Source organism: Rutidosis leptorrhynchoides, chromosome 9 (genome assembly GCF_046630445.1).
Source record: "Rutidosis leptorrhynchoides isolate AG116_Rl617_1_P2 chromosome 9, CSIRO_AGI_Rlap_v1, whole genome shotgun sequence".
In the NCBI taxonomy this organism is placed as follows: domain Eukaryota; kingdom Viridiplantae; phylum Streptophyta; class Magnoliopsida; order Asterales; family Asteraceae; genus Rutidosis; species Rutidosis leptorrhynchoides.
The window spans coordinates 120,673,813-120,688,811 of record NC_092341.1 but is presented as its reverse complement, the minus strand read 5'-3'; positions in this window follow the sequence as shown (position 1 = coordinate 120,688,811).

Below are 14,999 nucleotides of genomic sequence, written 5' to 3'. Positions count from 1 at the left end.
AGCTATCGTTTTCCACAACGGTTTAGAAAAACCTGGTGGTTTAGAGGTTCCCGGGTCATTGTTACAACTTAAGGACTTCGGGGGTTGACGATACATATAAAGTTCATCGGGGTTGGAATTAGATTTCTCTATTTTTATGCCCTTTCCCTTATTATTTTCTTTTGCCTTTTTAAATTCAGTTGGGGTAATTTCTATAACATCATCGGAATTCTCGTCGGAATCCGATTCATCAGAGAATTGGTAATCCTCCCAATATTTTGCTTCCTTGGCGGAAACACCATTGACCATAATTAACCTTGGTCGGTTGGTTGAGGATTTTCTTTTACTTAACCGTTTTATTATTTCCCCCACCGGTTCTATTTCTTCATCCGGTTCCGATTCTTCTTCCGGTTCCGATTCTTCTTCCGGTTCCGACTCTTCTTCCGGTTCCTCTTCGGGAACTTGTGAATCAGTCCACGAATCATTCCAATTTACATTTGACTCTTCATTATTATTAGGTGAGTCAATGGGACTTGTTCTAGAGGTAGACATCTATCACATAATATCAAACGCGTTAAGAGATTAATATATCACATAATATTCACATGTTAAAAATATATAGTTTCCAACAAAATTTGTTAAGCAATCATTTTTCAAGTAAACACGGTCGAAGTCCAGACACACTAATGCATCCTAACAAACTCGATAAGACACACTAATGCAAAATTCTGGTTCTCTAAGACCAACGCTCTGATACCAACTGAAATGTCCCGTTCTTATTGATTAAAAACGTTCCATATTAATTGATTTCGTTGCGAGGTTTTGACCTCTATATGAGACGTTTTTCAAAGACTGCATTCATTTTAAAACAAACCATAACCTTTATTTCATCAATAAAGGTTTAAAAAGCTTTACGTAGATTATCAAATAATGATAATCTAAAATATCCTCTTTACACACGACCATTACATAATGGTTTACAATACAAATATGTTACAACAAAATAAGTTTCTTGAATGCAGTTTTTACACAATATCATACAAGCATGGACTCCAAATCTCGTCCTTATTTAAGTATACGACAGCGGAAGTTCTTAATAATCACCTGAGAATAAACATGCTTAAAACGTCAACAAAAATGTTGGTGAGTTATAGGTTTAACCTATATATATCAAATCGTAACAATAGACCACAAGATTTCATATTTCAATACACATCCCATACATAGAGATAAAAATCATTCATATGGTGAACACCTGGTAACCGACATTAACAAGATACATATTTAAGAATATCCCCATCATTCAGGGACACCCTTCGGATATGATATAAATTTCGAAGTACTAAAGCATCCGGTTCTTTGGATGGGGTTTGTTAGGCCCAATAGATCTATCTTTAGGATTCACGTCAATTAGGGTGTCTGTTCCCTAATTCTTAGATTACCAGACTTAATAAAAAGGGGCATATTCGATTTCGATAATTCAAACATAGAATGTAGTTTCACGTACTTGTGTCTATTTTGTAAATCATTTATAAAACCTGCATGTATTCTCATCCCAAAAATATTAGATTTTAAAAGTGGGACTATAACTCACTTTCACAGATTTTTACTTCGTCGGGAAGTAAGACTTGACCACTGGTTGATTCACGAACCTATAACAATATATACATATATATCAAAGTATGTTCAAAATATATTTACAACACTTTTAATATATTTTGATGTTTTAAGTTTATTAAGTCAGCGGTCCTCGTTAGTAACGTACAACTAGTTGTCCACAGTTAGATGTACAGGAATAAATTGATAAATATTATCTTGAATCAATCCACGACCCAGTGTATACGTATCTCAGTATTGATCATAACTCAAACTATATATATTTTGGAATCAACCTCAACCCTGTATAGCTAACTCCAACATTCACATATAGAGTGTCTATGGTTGTTCCGAAATATATATAGATGTGTCGACATGATAGGTCGAAACATTGTATACGTGTCTATGGTATCTCAAGATTACATAATATACAATACAAGTTGATTAAGTTATGGTTGGAATAGATTTGTTACCAATTTTCACGTAGCTAAAATGAGAAAAATTATCCAATCTTGTTTTACCCATAACTTCTTCATTTTAAATCCGTTTTGAGTGAATCAAATTGCTATGGTTTCATATTGATCTCTATTTTATGAATCTAAACAGAAAAAGTATAGGTTTATTGTCGAAAAAATAAGTTACAAGTCGTTTTTGTAAAGGTAGTCATTTTAGTCGAAAGAACGACGTCTAGACGACCATTTTAGAAAACATACTTCCACTTTGAGTTTAACCATAATTTTTGGATATAGTTTCATGTTCATAATAAAAATCATTTTCCTAGAATAACAACTTTTAAATCAAAGTTTATCATAGTTTTTAATTAACTAACCCAAAACAGCCCGCGGTGTTACTACGACGGTGTAAATCCGGTTTTACGGTGTTTTTTGTGTTTCCAGGTTTTAAATCATTAAGTTAGCATATCATATAGATATAGAACATGTGTTTAGTTGATTTTAAAAGTCAAGTTAGAAGGATTAACTTTTATTTGCGAACAAGTTTAGAATTAACTAAACTATGTTCTAGTGATTACAAGTTTAAACCTTCGAATAAGATAGCTTTATATGTATGAATCGAATGATGTTATGAACATCATTACTACCTCAAGTTCCTTGGATAAACCTACTGGAAAAGAAAAAAATGGATCTAGCTTCAACGGATCCTTGGATGGCTCGAAGTTCTTGAAGCAGAATCATGACACGAAAACAAGTTCAAGTAAGATCATCACTTGAAATAAGATTGTTATAGTTATAGAAATTGAACCAAAGTTTGAATATGATTATTACCTTGTATTAGAATGATAACCTACTGTAAGAAACAAAGATTTCTTGAGGTTGGATGATCACCTTACAAGATTGGAAGTGAGCTAGCAAACTTGAAAGTATTCTTGATTTTATGAAACTAGAACTTTTGGAATTTATGAAGAACACTTAGAACTTGAAGATAGAACTTGAGAGAGATCAATTAGATGAAGAAAATTGAAGAATTAAAGTGTTTGTAGGTGTTTTTGGTCGTTGGTGTATGGATTAGATATAAAGGATATGTAATTTTGTTTTCATGTAAATAAGTCATGAATGATTACTCATATTTTTGTAATTTTATGAGATATTTCATGCTAGTTGCCAAATGATGGTTCCCACATGTGTTAGGTGACTCACATGGGCTGCTAAGAGCTGATCATTGGAGTGTATATACCAATAGTACATACATCTAAAAGCTGTGTATTGTACGAGTACGAATACGGGTGCATACGAGTAGAATTGTTGATGAAACTGAACGAGGATGTAATTGTAAGCATTTTTGTTAAGTAGAAGTATTTTGATAAGTGTCTTGAAGTCTTTCAAAAGTGTATGAATACATACTAAAACACTACTTGTATATACATTTTAACTGAGTCGTTAAGTCATCGTTAGTCGTTACATGTAAATGTTATTTTGAAACCTTTAGGTTAACGATCTTGTTGAATGTTGTTAACCCATTGTTTATTATAAAAAATGAGATGTTAAATTGTTATATTATCATGATATTATGATATATAATATATCTTAGTATGATATATATACTGTTAAATGTCGTTACAACGATAATCGTTACATATATGTCTCGTTTCGAAATCATTAAGTTAGTAGTCTTATTTTTACATATGTATTTCATTGTTAATACACTTAATAATATATTTACTTATAATTTAACATAATTAACCAAGTGTATCAATATCTTAATATGATTCATATGTACCTAGTAAGACGTTGTTATAACGATAATCGTTATATATATCGTTTTCGAGTTTCTTAAATTAATAGTCTCATTTTTATGTATATAACTCATTGTTAAAATACCTAATGAGATACATACTTATAATAAAATCATGTTAACTATATATATAACCATATATATGTCATCGTATAGTTTTTACAAGTTTTAACGTTCGTGAATCACCGGTCAACTTGGGTGGTCAATTGTCTATATGAAACCTATTTCAATTAATCAAGTCTTAACAAGTTTGATTGCTTAACATGTTGGAAACACTTAATCATGTAAATAACAATTTCATTTAATATATATATATATATATAAACATGGAAAAGTTCGGGTCACTACAGACGATACATATAAAGTTCATCGGGGTTAGAATTAGATTTCTCTATTTTTATGCCCTTTTCCTTATTATTTTCTTTTGCCTTTTTAATTTCAGTTGGGGTAATTTCTATAACATCATCGGAATTCTCGTCGGAATCCGATTCATCGGAGAATTGGTAATCCTCCCAATATTTTGTTTCCTTGGCGGAAACACCATTGACCATAATTAACCTTGGTCGGTTGGTTGAGGATTTTCTTTTACGTAACCGTTTTATAATTTCCCCCACCGGTTCTATTTCTTCATCCGGTTCCGATTCTTCTTCCGGTTCCGATTCTTCTTCCGGTTCCGACTCTTCTTCCGGTTCCTCTTCGGGAACTTGTAAATCAGTCCACGAATCATTCCAATTTACATTTGACTCTTCATTATTATTAGGTGAGTCAATGGGACTTGTTCTAGAGGTAGACATCTATCACATAATATCAAACGCGTTAAGAGATTAATATATCACATAATATTCACATGTTAAAAATATATAGTTTCCAACAAAATTTGTTAAGCAATCATTTTTCAAGTAAACACGGTCGAATTCCAGACTCACTAATGCATCCTAACAAACTCGATAAGACGCACTAATGCAAAATTCTGGTTCTCTAAGACCAACGCTCTGATACCAACTGAAATGTCCCGTTCTTATTGATTAAAAACGTTCCATATTAATTGATTTCGTTGCGAGGTTTTGACCTCTATATGAGACGTTTTTCAAAGACTGCATTCATTTTTAAAACAAACCATAACCTTTATTTCATCAATAAAGGTTTAAAAAGCTTTACGTAGATTATCAAATAATGATAATCTAAAATATCCTGTTTACACACGACCATTACATAATGGTTTACAATACAAATATGTTACAACAAAATAAGTTTCTTGAATGCAGTTTTTACACAATATCATACAAGCATGGACTCCAAATCTCGTCCTTATTTAAGTATGCGACAGCGGAAGCTCTTAATAATCACCTGAGAATAAACATGCTTAAAACGTCAACAAAAATGTTGGTGAGTTATAGGTTTAACCTATATATATCAAATCATAATAATAGACCACAAGATTTCATATTTCAATACACATCCCATACATAGAGATAAAAATCATTCATATGGTGAACACCTGGTAACCGACATTAACAAGATGCATATATAAGAATATCCCCATCATTCCGGGACACCCTTCGGATATGATATAAATTTCGAAGTACTAAAGCATCCGGTACTTTGGATGGGGTTTGTTAGGCCCAATAGATCTATCTTTAGGATTCGCGTCAATTAGGGTGTCTGTTCCCTAATTCTTAGATTACCAGACTTAATAAAAAGGGGCATATTCGATTTCGATAATTCAACCATAGAATGTAGTTTCACGTACTTGTGTCTATTTTGTAAATCATTTATAAAACCTGCATGTATTCTCATCCCAAAAATATTAGATTTTAAAAGTGGGACTATAACTCACTTTCACGGATTTTTACTTCGTCGGGAAGTAAGACTTGGCCACTGGTTGATTCACGAACCTATAACAATATATACATATATATCAAAGTATGTTCAAAATATATTTACAACACTTTTAATATATTTTGATGTTTTAAGTTTATTAAGTCAGCTGTCCTCGTTAGTAACCTACAACTAGTTGTCCACAGTTAGATGTACAGAAATAAATCAATAAATATTATCTTGAATCAATCCACGACCCAGTGTATACGTATCTCAGTATTGATCACAACTCAAACTATATATATTTTGGAATCAACCTCAACCCTGTATAGCTAACTCCAACATTCACATATAGAGTGTCTATGGTTGTTCCGAAATATATATAGATGTGTCGACATGATAGGTCAAAACATTGTATACGTGTCTATGGTATCTCAAGATTACATAATATACAATACAAGTTGATTAAGTTATGGTTGGAATAGATTTGTTACCAATTTTCACGTAGCTAAAATGAGAAAAATTATCCAATCTTGTTTTACCCATAACTTCTTCATTTTAAATCCGTCTTGAGTGAATCAAATTTCTATGGTTTCATATTGAACTCTATTTTATGAATCTAAACAGAAAAAGTATAGGTTTATAGTCAAAAAAATAAGTTACAAGTCATTTTTTTAAAGGTAGTCATTTCAGTCGAAAGAACGACGTCTAGATGACCATTTTAGAAAACATACTTCCACTTTGAGTTTAACCATAATTTTTGGATATAGTTTCATGTTCATAATAAAAATCATTTTTTCAGAATAACAACTTCTAAATCAAAGTTTATCATAGTTTTTAATTAACTAACCCAAAACAGCCCGCGGTGTTACTACGCCGGCGTAAATCCGGTTTTACGGTGTTTTTCGTGTCTCCAGGTTTTAAATCATTAAGTTAGCATATCATATAGATATAGAACATGTGTTTAGTTGATTTTAAAAGTCAAGTTAGAAGGATTAACTTTTGTTTGCGAACAAGTTTAGAATTAACTAAACTATGTTCTAGTGATTACAAGTTTAAACCTTCGAATAAGATAGCTTTATATGTATGAATCGAATGATGTTATGAACATCATTACTACCTTAAGTTCCTTGAATAAACCTACTGGAAAAGAGAAAAATGGATCTAGCTTCAACGGATCCTTGGATGGCTCGAAGTTCTTGAAGCAGAATCATGACACGAAAACAAGTTCAAGGAAGATCATCACTTGAAATAAGATTGTTATAGTTATAGAAATTGAACCAAAGTTTGAATATGATTATTACCTTGTATTAGAATGATAACCTACTGTAAGAAACAAAGATTTCTTGAGGTTGGATGATCACCTTACAAGATTGGAAGTGAGCTAGCAAACTTGAAAGTATTCTTGATTTTATGTAACTAGAACTTGTAGAATTTATGAAGAACACTTAGAACTTGAAGATAGAACTTGAGAGAGATCAGTTAGATGAAGAAAATTGATGAATGAAAGTGTTTTTAGGTGTTTTTGGTCATTGGTGTATGGATTAGATATAAAGGATATGTAATTTTGTTTTCATGTAAATAAGTCATGAATGATTACTCATATTTTTGTAATTTTATGAGATATTTCATGCTAGTTGCCAAATGATGGTTCCCACATGTGTTAGGTGACTCACATGGCTGCTAAGAGCTGATCATTGGAGTGTATATACCAATAGTACATACATCTAAAAGCTGTGTATTGTACGAGTACGAATACGGGTGCATACGAGTAGAATTGTTGATGAAACTGAACGAGGATGTAATTGTAAGCATTTTTGTTAAGTAGAAGTATTTTGATAAGTGTCTTGAAGTATTTCAAAAGTGTATGAATACATATTAAAACACTACATGTATATACATTTTAACCGAGTCGTTAAGTCATCGTTAGTCGTTACATGTAAATGTTGTTTTGAAACCTTTAGGTTAACGATCTTGTTGAATGTTGTTAACCCAATGTTTATAATATCAAATGAGATTTTAAATTATTATATTATCATGATATTATCATGTATGAATATCTCTTAATATGATATATATACATTAAATGTCTTTACAACGATAATCGTTACATATATGTCTCGTTTAAAAATCATTAAGTTAGTAGTCTTGTTTTTACATATGTAGTTCATTGTTAATATACTTAATGATATGTTTACTTATCATAGTATCATGTTAACTATATATATATCCATATATATGTCATCATATAGTTTTTACAAGTTTTAACGTTCGTGAATCACCGGTCAACTTGGGTGGTCAATTGTCTATATGAAACATATTTCAATTAATCAAGTCTTAACAAGTTTGATTGCTTAACATGTTGGAAACATTTAATCATGTAAATATCAATCTCAATTAATATATATAAACATGGAAAAGTTCGGGTCACTACAGCCGACGTCTTGAGCAGAAAGGACAGAGAACCCATTCGAGTAAAAGCTATGAATATAATGATTCACACTAACCTTACTACTCAAATAAAGGAGGCGCAACAAGGAGTTTTAAAAGAGAAAAATTTAAAGGATGAAATACCCAAAGGATCGGAGAAGCATCTTAATATTCGGAAAGATGGAACCCGGTATAGGGCTGAAAGAATTTGGGTACCAAAATTCGGAGATATGAGAGAAATGGTACTTAGAGAAGCTCATAAAACCAGATACTCAATACATCCTGGAATGGGGAAGATGTACAAGGATCTCAAGAAACATTTTTGGTGGCCAGGTATGAAAGCCGATGTTGCTAAATACGTAGGGGAATGTTTGACATGTTCTAATGTAACAACCCAACATTGATTTACCAAAAACACGACACAAAAAAAAAAAATTCTGTGACTGCCCATCTGGACGGCGTCCAGAAATCGGGATGGCGTCCAGCCTTTACAACTTGGACGGCGTCCAAGGATTTGGGACGGCATCCCAATGAACTAAAAAGTACTGATCATTTTTTTGTTTACACGCGAGCGAAAAACTCGCTCCCCGACACTTTTCAACGAAACCATTTTCACAATATGGCATATTAAGTAAAACTAAGATATTGCCACCATAAAAACAAGTTTTACAACCCCGGGCTCACAATGACCCGTTTTACAAATAAAGTAGCAGTTTCGACCCATTTATCTCTTTAGACGGATTAGAACTCTACAACCCAACCCGATACCAAGAGCATAATCCCGGGGACTACCAAAATCCCCATCCGCGTCCAATTATCCGAAGGCTACCCCATCAAGCCCAACCGCTCCTGCATGTCTAGTCTAACAACTAGCTAGCATCAATAACACAATACCTGTAAAAAGGTAAACAACGAGAGGGGTAAGCCGAGGCTTAGTGAATGCAATAATTATACACATACATATATAATATACCTACTTGCAAACACTTACTCACATACCGCATACATGCTAGCAACACAATTAGCTTATCATCACAATTACAAGCTATAACCTCCAATAATCAAGCTAGCATAACAAAAGCATATATAATATGAACAAATATAATATGCTTACGATACAACACAAATAACCATGGTTAACCAATAGTACAAGGGAACGGCACTCGCGAAAACGCCATCGGTGTTCATAACATCCGTTAGGGCACTTAACACCTCGCACCACTAACCCCTAGGGTGGCACCTTAACACCTCGGCACATCACCCCGAGTGGCATCTTAACACCTCGATGCAACACTCATTATTTTACGGAGTGGTGTCTTAACACCTCGACACTACACTCCTAGGTGGCATCTTAACACCTCGATGCTACACCCGAGTGGCATCTTAACACCTCGATGCTACACTCTTCACGTGAAACATGGTGTCTTAGCACCTCGACACTACACATTTCACGCTACAACAAATAGATACATTATATACCTACACATATAATTATTCCACTCACCTCGAATTGCCCGCACAAGTCATAAACGTAAATCGCCTCCAAAAGCAACCGAGCAAACCTTTTACCTATAATACGCATATAGATATACAAACAATCAACATACATTCTCTACGAGAGAATTCGACTTCAACACCCTTAACCAAGGGTTTACACCTATCACCACAAACCGCCCATTTAGACACATAAAGTGGACTTCACCAATTACCACTACGGGTGGTAATTCCGACCCATCCAACAAGTACAATTTAACCAAAATTATATTTGACACCATTTAAACCAATCTAGGCCTTAACCAAAATTGCTTATCATCCAATTAATCCAAAATTAAAGTCATTACCAAATTTGACCCATCTAAGTCAACCCATTTTGACATAAGTCCCAAAAACATCTTTAATCACTAACGGCTAGTGACTAACTTTCCAAAATACCATTTAACACTTGAATCAAACATTTATATACCTGGTTCATCAAATCTTGACCCATAACTTAGTTTGACACCGAATCAAGCTTACTTGACCCAAAATACCCATTCGACCCATTTTGACCTAGATTAGGGTTTACACCCAAAAATCAAGTCAACACAAGTGTTCTAAGGTTTAACTAACACATGCAAGGTCCAAACTAACAATTCCATCAATTGAAACCCTAAGTCACCAATTCGGGTTTACATACATGAATCTTCCCCAAAAATCCCCAAACTTCACAATAAATGGGTTATAACTCTAACTAGCACAAACTTTAACTCAAACAATAATCTTAACAAAGAAATTCCGATTTAGAGCTTACCAACACTACCACCACGTAGCCGTGAACGAGGTGAACAACTTTAACTCTTGAGACCCGACCCGAATCACACTTCTTCTTCTCCAAATCCCCAACTCTCTCTCGCTAGAACCTCTCTCTCTCTCTCACTAGGGTTTGATGAGAGTGTTTGAGAAGGTGAAATGGGGATAACAATGAGAGTGGATCAGTTTTAATATCTCAAAACTGACCCCCAAGTGAAAAGACTCAAATACCCTCTTTTAAAACCTTTAAAATACAGCTACTGGCCTGTCAGGCACTTTGGACGGCGTCCAAAATTGCCGAACGGTGTCCCACCCTTCATTCTTGGACGGCGTCCCAAAGTCTGGACGGAGTCCCAATGAACTGAGCCTGAAACTGAACTTGTTTTGGTCGTAACTTTCAAACCGTAGCTCCGTTTTTGATGAACCAAATATCGTTGGAAACGTAATGAGATTTGCTATCCAATGGTAAGGTTTTAGAACATCAACTCTAATTTTATTTGGGATCCAAATATACACTTACATGCCTCGTATTTCGAATGACGCTCGAAATAACGTGTAACTGAAAAACGGGTGTTACAACTCTCCCCCACTTAAATTGAATCACGTCCTCGTGATCCGCACAAACACTAGAAGTTAAGCACTTTTCCCACGAACATTTCCGCTTCCAACGCAGAGTCACACAAGTAGTAAACTCATCTGAATCCTCGCTTCGTGCACTAACGCATCATAATACAACAACCGTACTTCACAATCGTCCTAAAAGAAGGACAATTCACCGGCAAACATCGTCGTCACACCTCACAATTCCTACAAAACACAACAAAGCCCGTCATCCATAACATCATCCGTGAATTCTAAGATCCCACCACACGCTAATGATCACTAGCGTGCACTACCGCAATAAACGATATCTCATACACTCAACGTCCAGAATTTCCATTTAGGAAATACGAAAAATACCACATTTTCCTTCAAGTTCTCATGGCTGCAACACGCAACAAGCGTCATCCATAACTATATCGCCCTATGCGATCTTCTAAATTCACTACGCCGCGAACCAAGTCTTACATTAATCCAAATCGAGAAGGATTCATGCTTCCTTAAAATTTCGTACTCATTCGGTTCATAACCGTACTACTCGACCGATCATTCCTGAATATTCTTTAGGCCAAGAACCAAACTCCCTCCGACTCTACACCGGATCATTCCTTCAACGAAAAAATTTTAATAACCCCGCAATAACACTTAGGAAGCACCACTTTCCCGCCGATCGATCCACACACGACTATACGTCACTGGATTAATCCAGGACGATAATAATACACCATGTGCTGAGCAAAACATCAACACTCGACGAGGGTTCCTCCTCTAAACCCTACGACACAACCACACCAGACGGCTTCCTAGTACTAGCATGGAGACAAATCATATACTAGAATCCCGTCAAGGCAAATTATCATCACAAAATTCCGCAATTCGCCACACGATCTACAAAAATATTCACCACGCCGGGTGGACCTTCCTACCTAGACCGTCCGTTAAAGATGGTCTCGACATTTCAATGCAACTAACAGTCGCATTACTAGGGAACACACTCTCGCAAACAAACAACATCCGCGTGTCTCGATGTGAGACAATCAGAATCGACACTCTCCGCCTCACATTCGTCCATAAAGTGGAATAATCTACTGACAATCTCCACGATTGCGTTTCCCGACAGGGAAAATATGATATTCGTCACGATATCGAACTTGTTCTCATTCAATTATACTGTCCGGGTTTCACGACAACCCAGATTTTTCACTACGGGAGCACCCGCAATGACAAATTCATTCTCTCACTCTGGGATCTCAAACTTCACATTTGGTCTCATACCGCACATTGGTACTACACGACCACCTTACATAGGAAGTCTTACACTTCTTTCGATCCCATCATCACAATCTTCACGCATAACATTCTCGAGTTGTAACTCACAATCGTAAAGCACGATCTCGAGTTGACATTAGCAACCCGTCACTCTTCCTCGTTAGGAGCTCCGAATACCCATTGAGGCTTAGCACGGTACGCTCCAACATTTCACTATACATAACACCACTGGAGTTTTCCTCGGGCGGCAGTAAAAACTCCCCCACTTAGGATTTATCTCCCTATTCTCACCGCCAAGATGATAACATCCCGCGGAATTGTAATTCCACGTCACACCTGACCATTCTCACCGTTGGTCATAAACATCAATTCACCGCAAATTCGCTTTAGGCTCTCAGAGCCGACATGCACAATCACTTGAGACGTCGTATACGTGATGAAATCGCACCTTCATACCACAATTCACAACTAACTACCTTAATCGTTCGAAAAGCAAACTTCACCAAAGTCTTACATATGCCTCTAAGCCTAGGCATATGTCACGCCGCTTACTTAGTCATGATTCTCAGTCGAGATCACCCGACCTTCCACTTTACGAATCGTTATCAACAATTGCTCACTCTCATGGAGAAGAGTGACCAATTCTGACACCATAATTGCGTCCACCACAATATCAACACTTCATCAAAACCCTTCGGACTAACCGACCATTAAGTCCGTCACCGGCTCACCGGTCATCTTTACCCATCTATCACTTAAGAGCAACAAGATTTGCTCACCTGTCACTTCATAAGAAGTATTCATCACAATGCTCTTAAACTTCGACTTTTGCAACCGTCGTATTACTATCACCCGTCGATCACGATTATAATCTCCGATGCTTCCAAGGGTATCTCACGGGCACCCTAAGCACAAAGTGATCACACCACTACCGGAGTTGAACATTACACTAGCAGGTATAAAAAGGCACCTGACGCAGTGTCATGCAGACTCCCACCACAATCAAATGAATTTTAGAAAATTGATCTTTAGGTTCCATACACCCGATGTCACCCATCTCTCTATAATAATGACCCGAAGTCATACCTACCCGACAACCTTACGGTTTATTGTCTTATCGAAAGTTCCTAGCGATCACACGCTACCCACAGTTTCCACAAGGCCAAACGATATAGCCTAATGAGGCCCTTCATCTAACACAAGGAGATGCTCGGGGATACCAAGTCTTACACCCTTCTACATATCGATAAAACCACTACTACAAGGGATATTCCATTAGGAATGTTGCCCTATAATCTACAACACACTAACGCAATCAACATTACACGGGTCCCACTCCCATGAGTTTAACGACCCGAAGACTCCTCGATTCGCCAATTCCAAGGCAACTCACAACAAGAATCCTAACATGATTATCTAACTACACACTCTACAGAGTGTAACTCAAAACTACAATCATTAGACTTGTCGCATTCCATTACAGAATTTAAGTCCTCGTCGCACACACGCAAACGTAAATCGATCTTCCTAGTTACGATGGGCAACTAAAACCAATAACAATCTCAATAATTGATAATGCTAAAAATGAACATATATTTCATAGCATTATTCCTCAAGAAAGACAAGCTTTTAGTTGCAATTGTTCTATTTACAAGTGATATTCGTTTAAATAATAAAAGGTGAAGACAAAAAACAGATTCGACGAATTGAAGACGCAAACGACCAAAAAGCTCAAAAGTACAAAATACAATCAAAGAGGTTCCAATTATTGATAAGAAACGTCTCGAAATTACAAGAGTACAAGATTCAAAACGCAAAGTACAAGATATTAAATTGTACGCAAGGACGTTCGAAAATCTGGAACCAGGACCAGAGTCAACTCTCAACGCTCGACGCAACGGACTAGAAATTACAAGTCAATTATGTACATGAATATAATATAATATATAAATAATTCTTAAAAATTATATATATATTATATTATTATTTAAAATCGTCGGCAAACAAAGAGCCAAGGCTGAATGAGCTGTAAAAACGAACTCCGCGACTTGCGAAGTTCGAAGGCTAAAAGTACCGCGACTCGCGGAGACCCCCTGAACTCAATTCCCTATAAAAGCAAACGAATTCTGATCATTTTATATATCAATATATATCCATCCATCTATCTATACGTAATATTTATATTTATAATTTATATTTTAATTTTAATTTTAATTTTAATCCTAATAATAAGGGTATGTTAGTGAATGTTGTAAGGGTGTAAGTCGAAATTCTGTCCGTGTAATGCTACGCTATTTTTAATCATTGTAAGTTATGTTCAACCTTTTTAATTTACTGTCTCGTAGCTAAGTTATTATTATGCTTATTTAAAATGAAGTAATCATGATGTTGGGCAAATTACTAAAATTGGGTAATTGGGCTTTGTACCATAATTGGGGTTTGGACAAAAGAACGACACTTGTGGAAATTAGACTATGGGCTATTAATGGGCTTTATATTTGTTTAACTAATTGATAGTTTGTTAATGTTAATATAAAGATTTATAATTGGACGTACCCATAAATTACCGTAAACACTCGATCGGACACGATGGGCGGGGTATTTATATGTACGAATAATCGTTCATTTAACCGGACACGGCAATGGATTAATAGCCACTAGAATAATTAAAACAGGGGTGAAATTATGTACAAGGACACTTGGCATAATTGATAACAGAGTATTAAAACCTTGGGTTACACGCAGTCGATAACCTGGTGTAATTATTA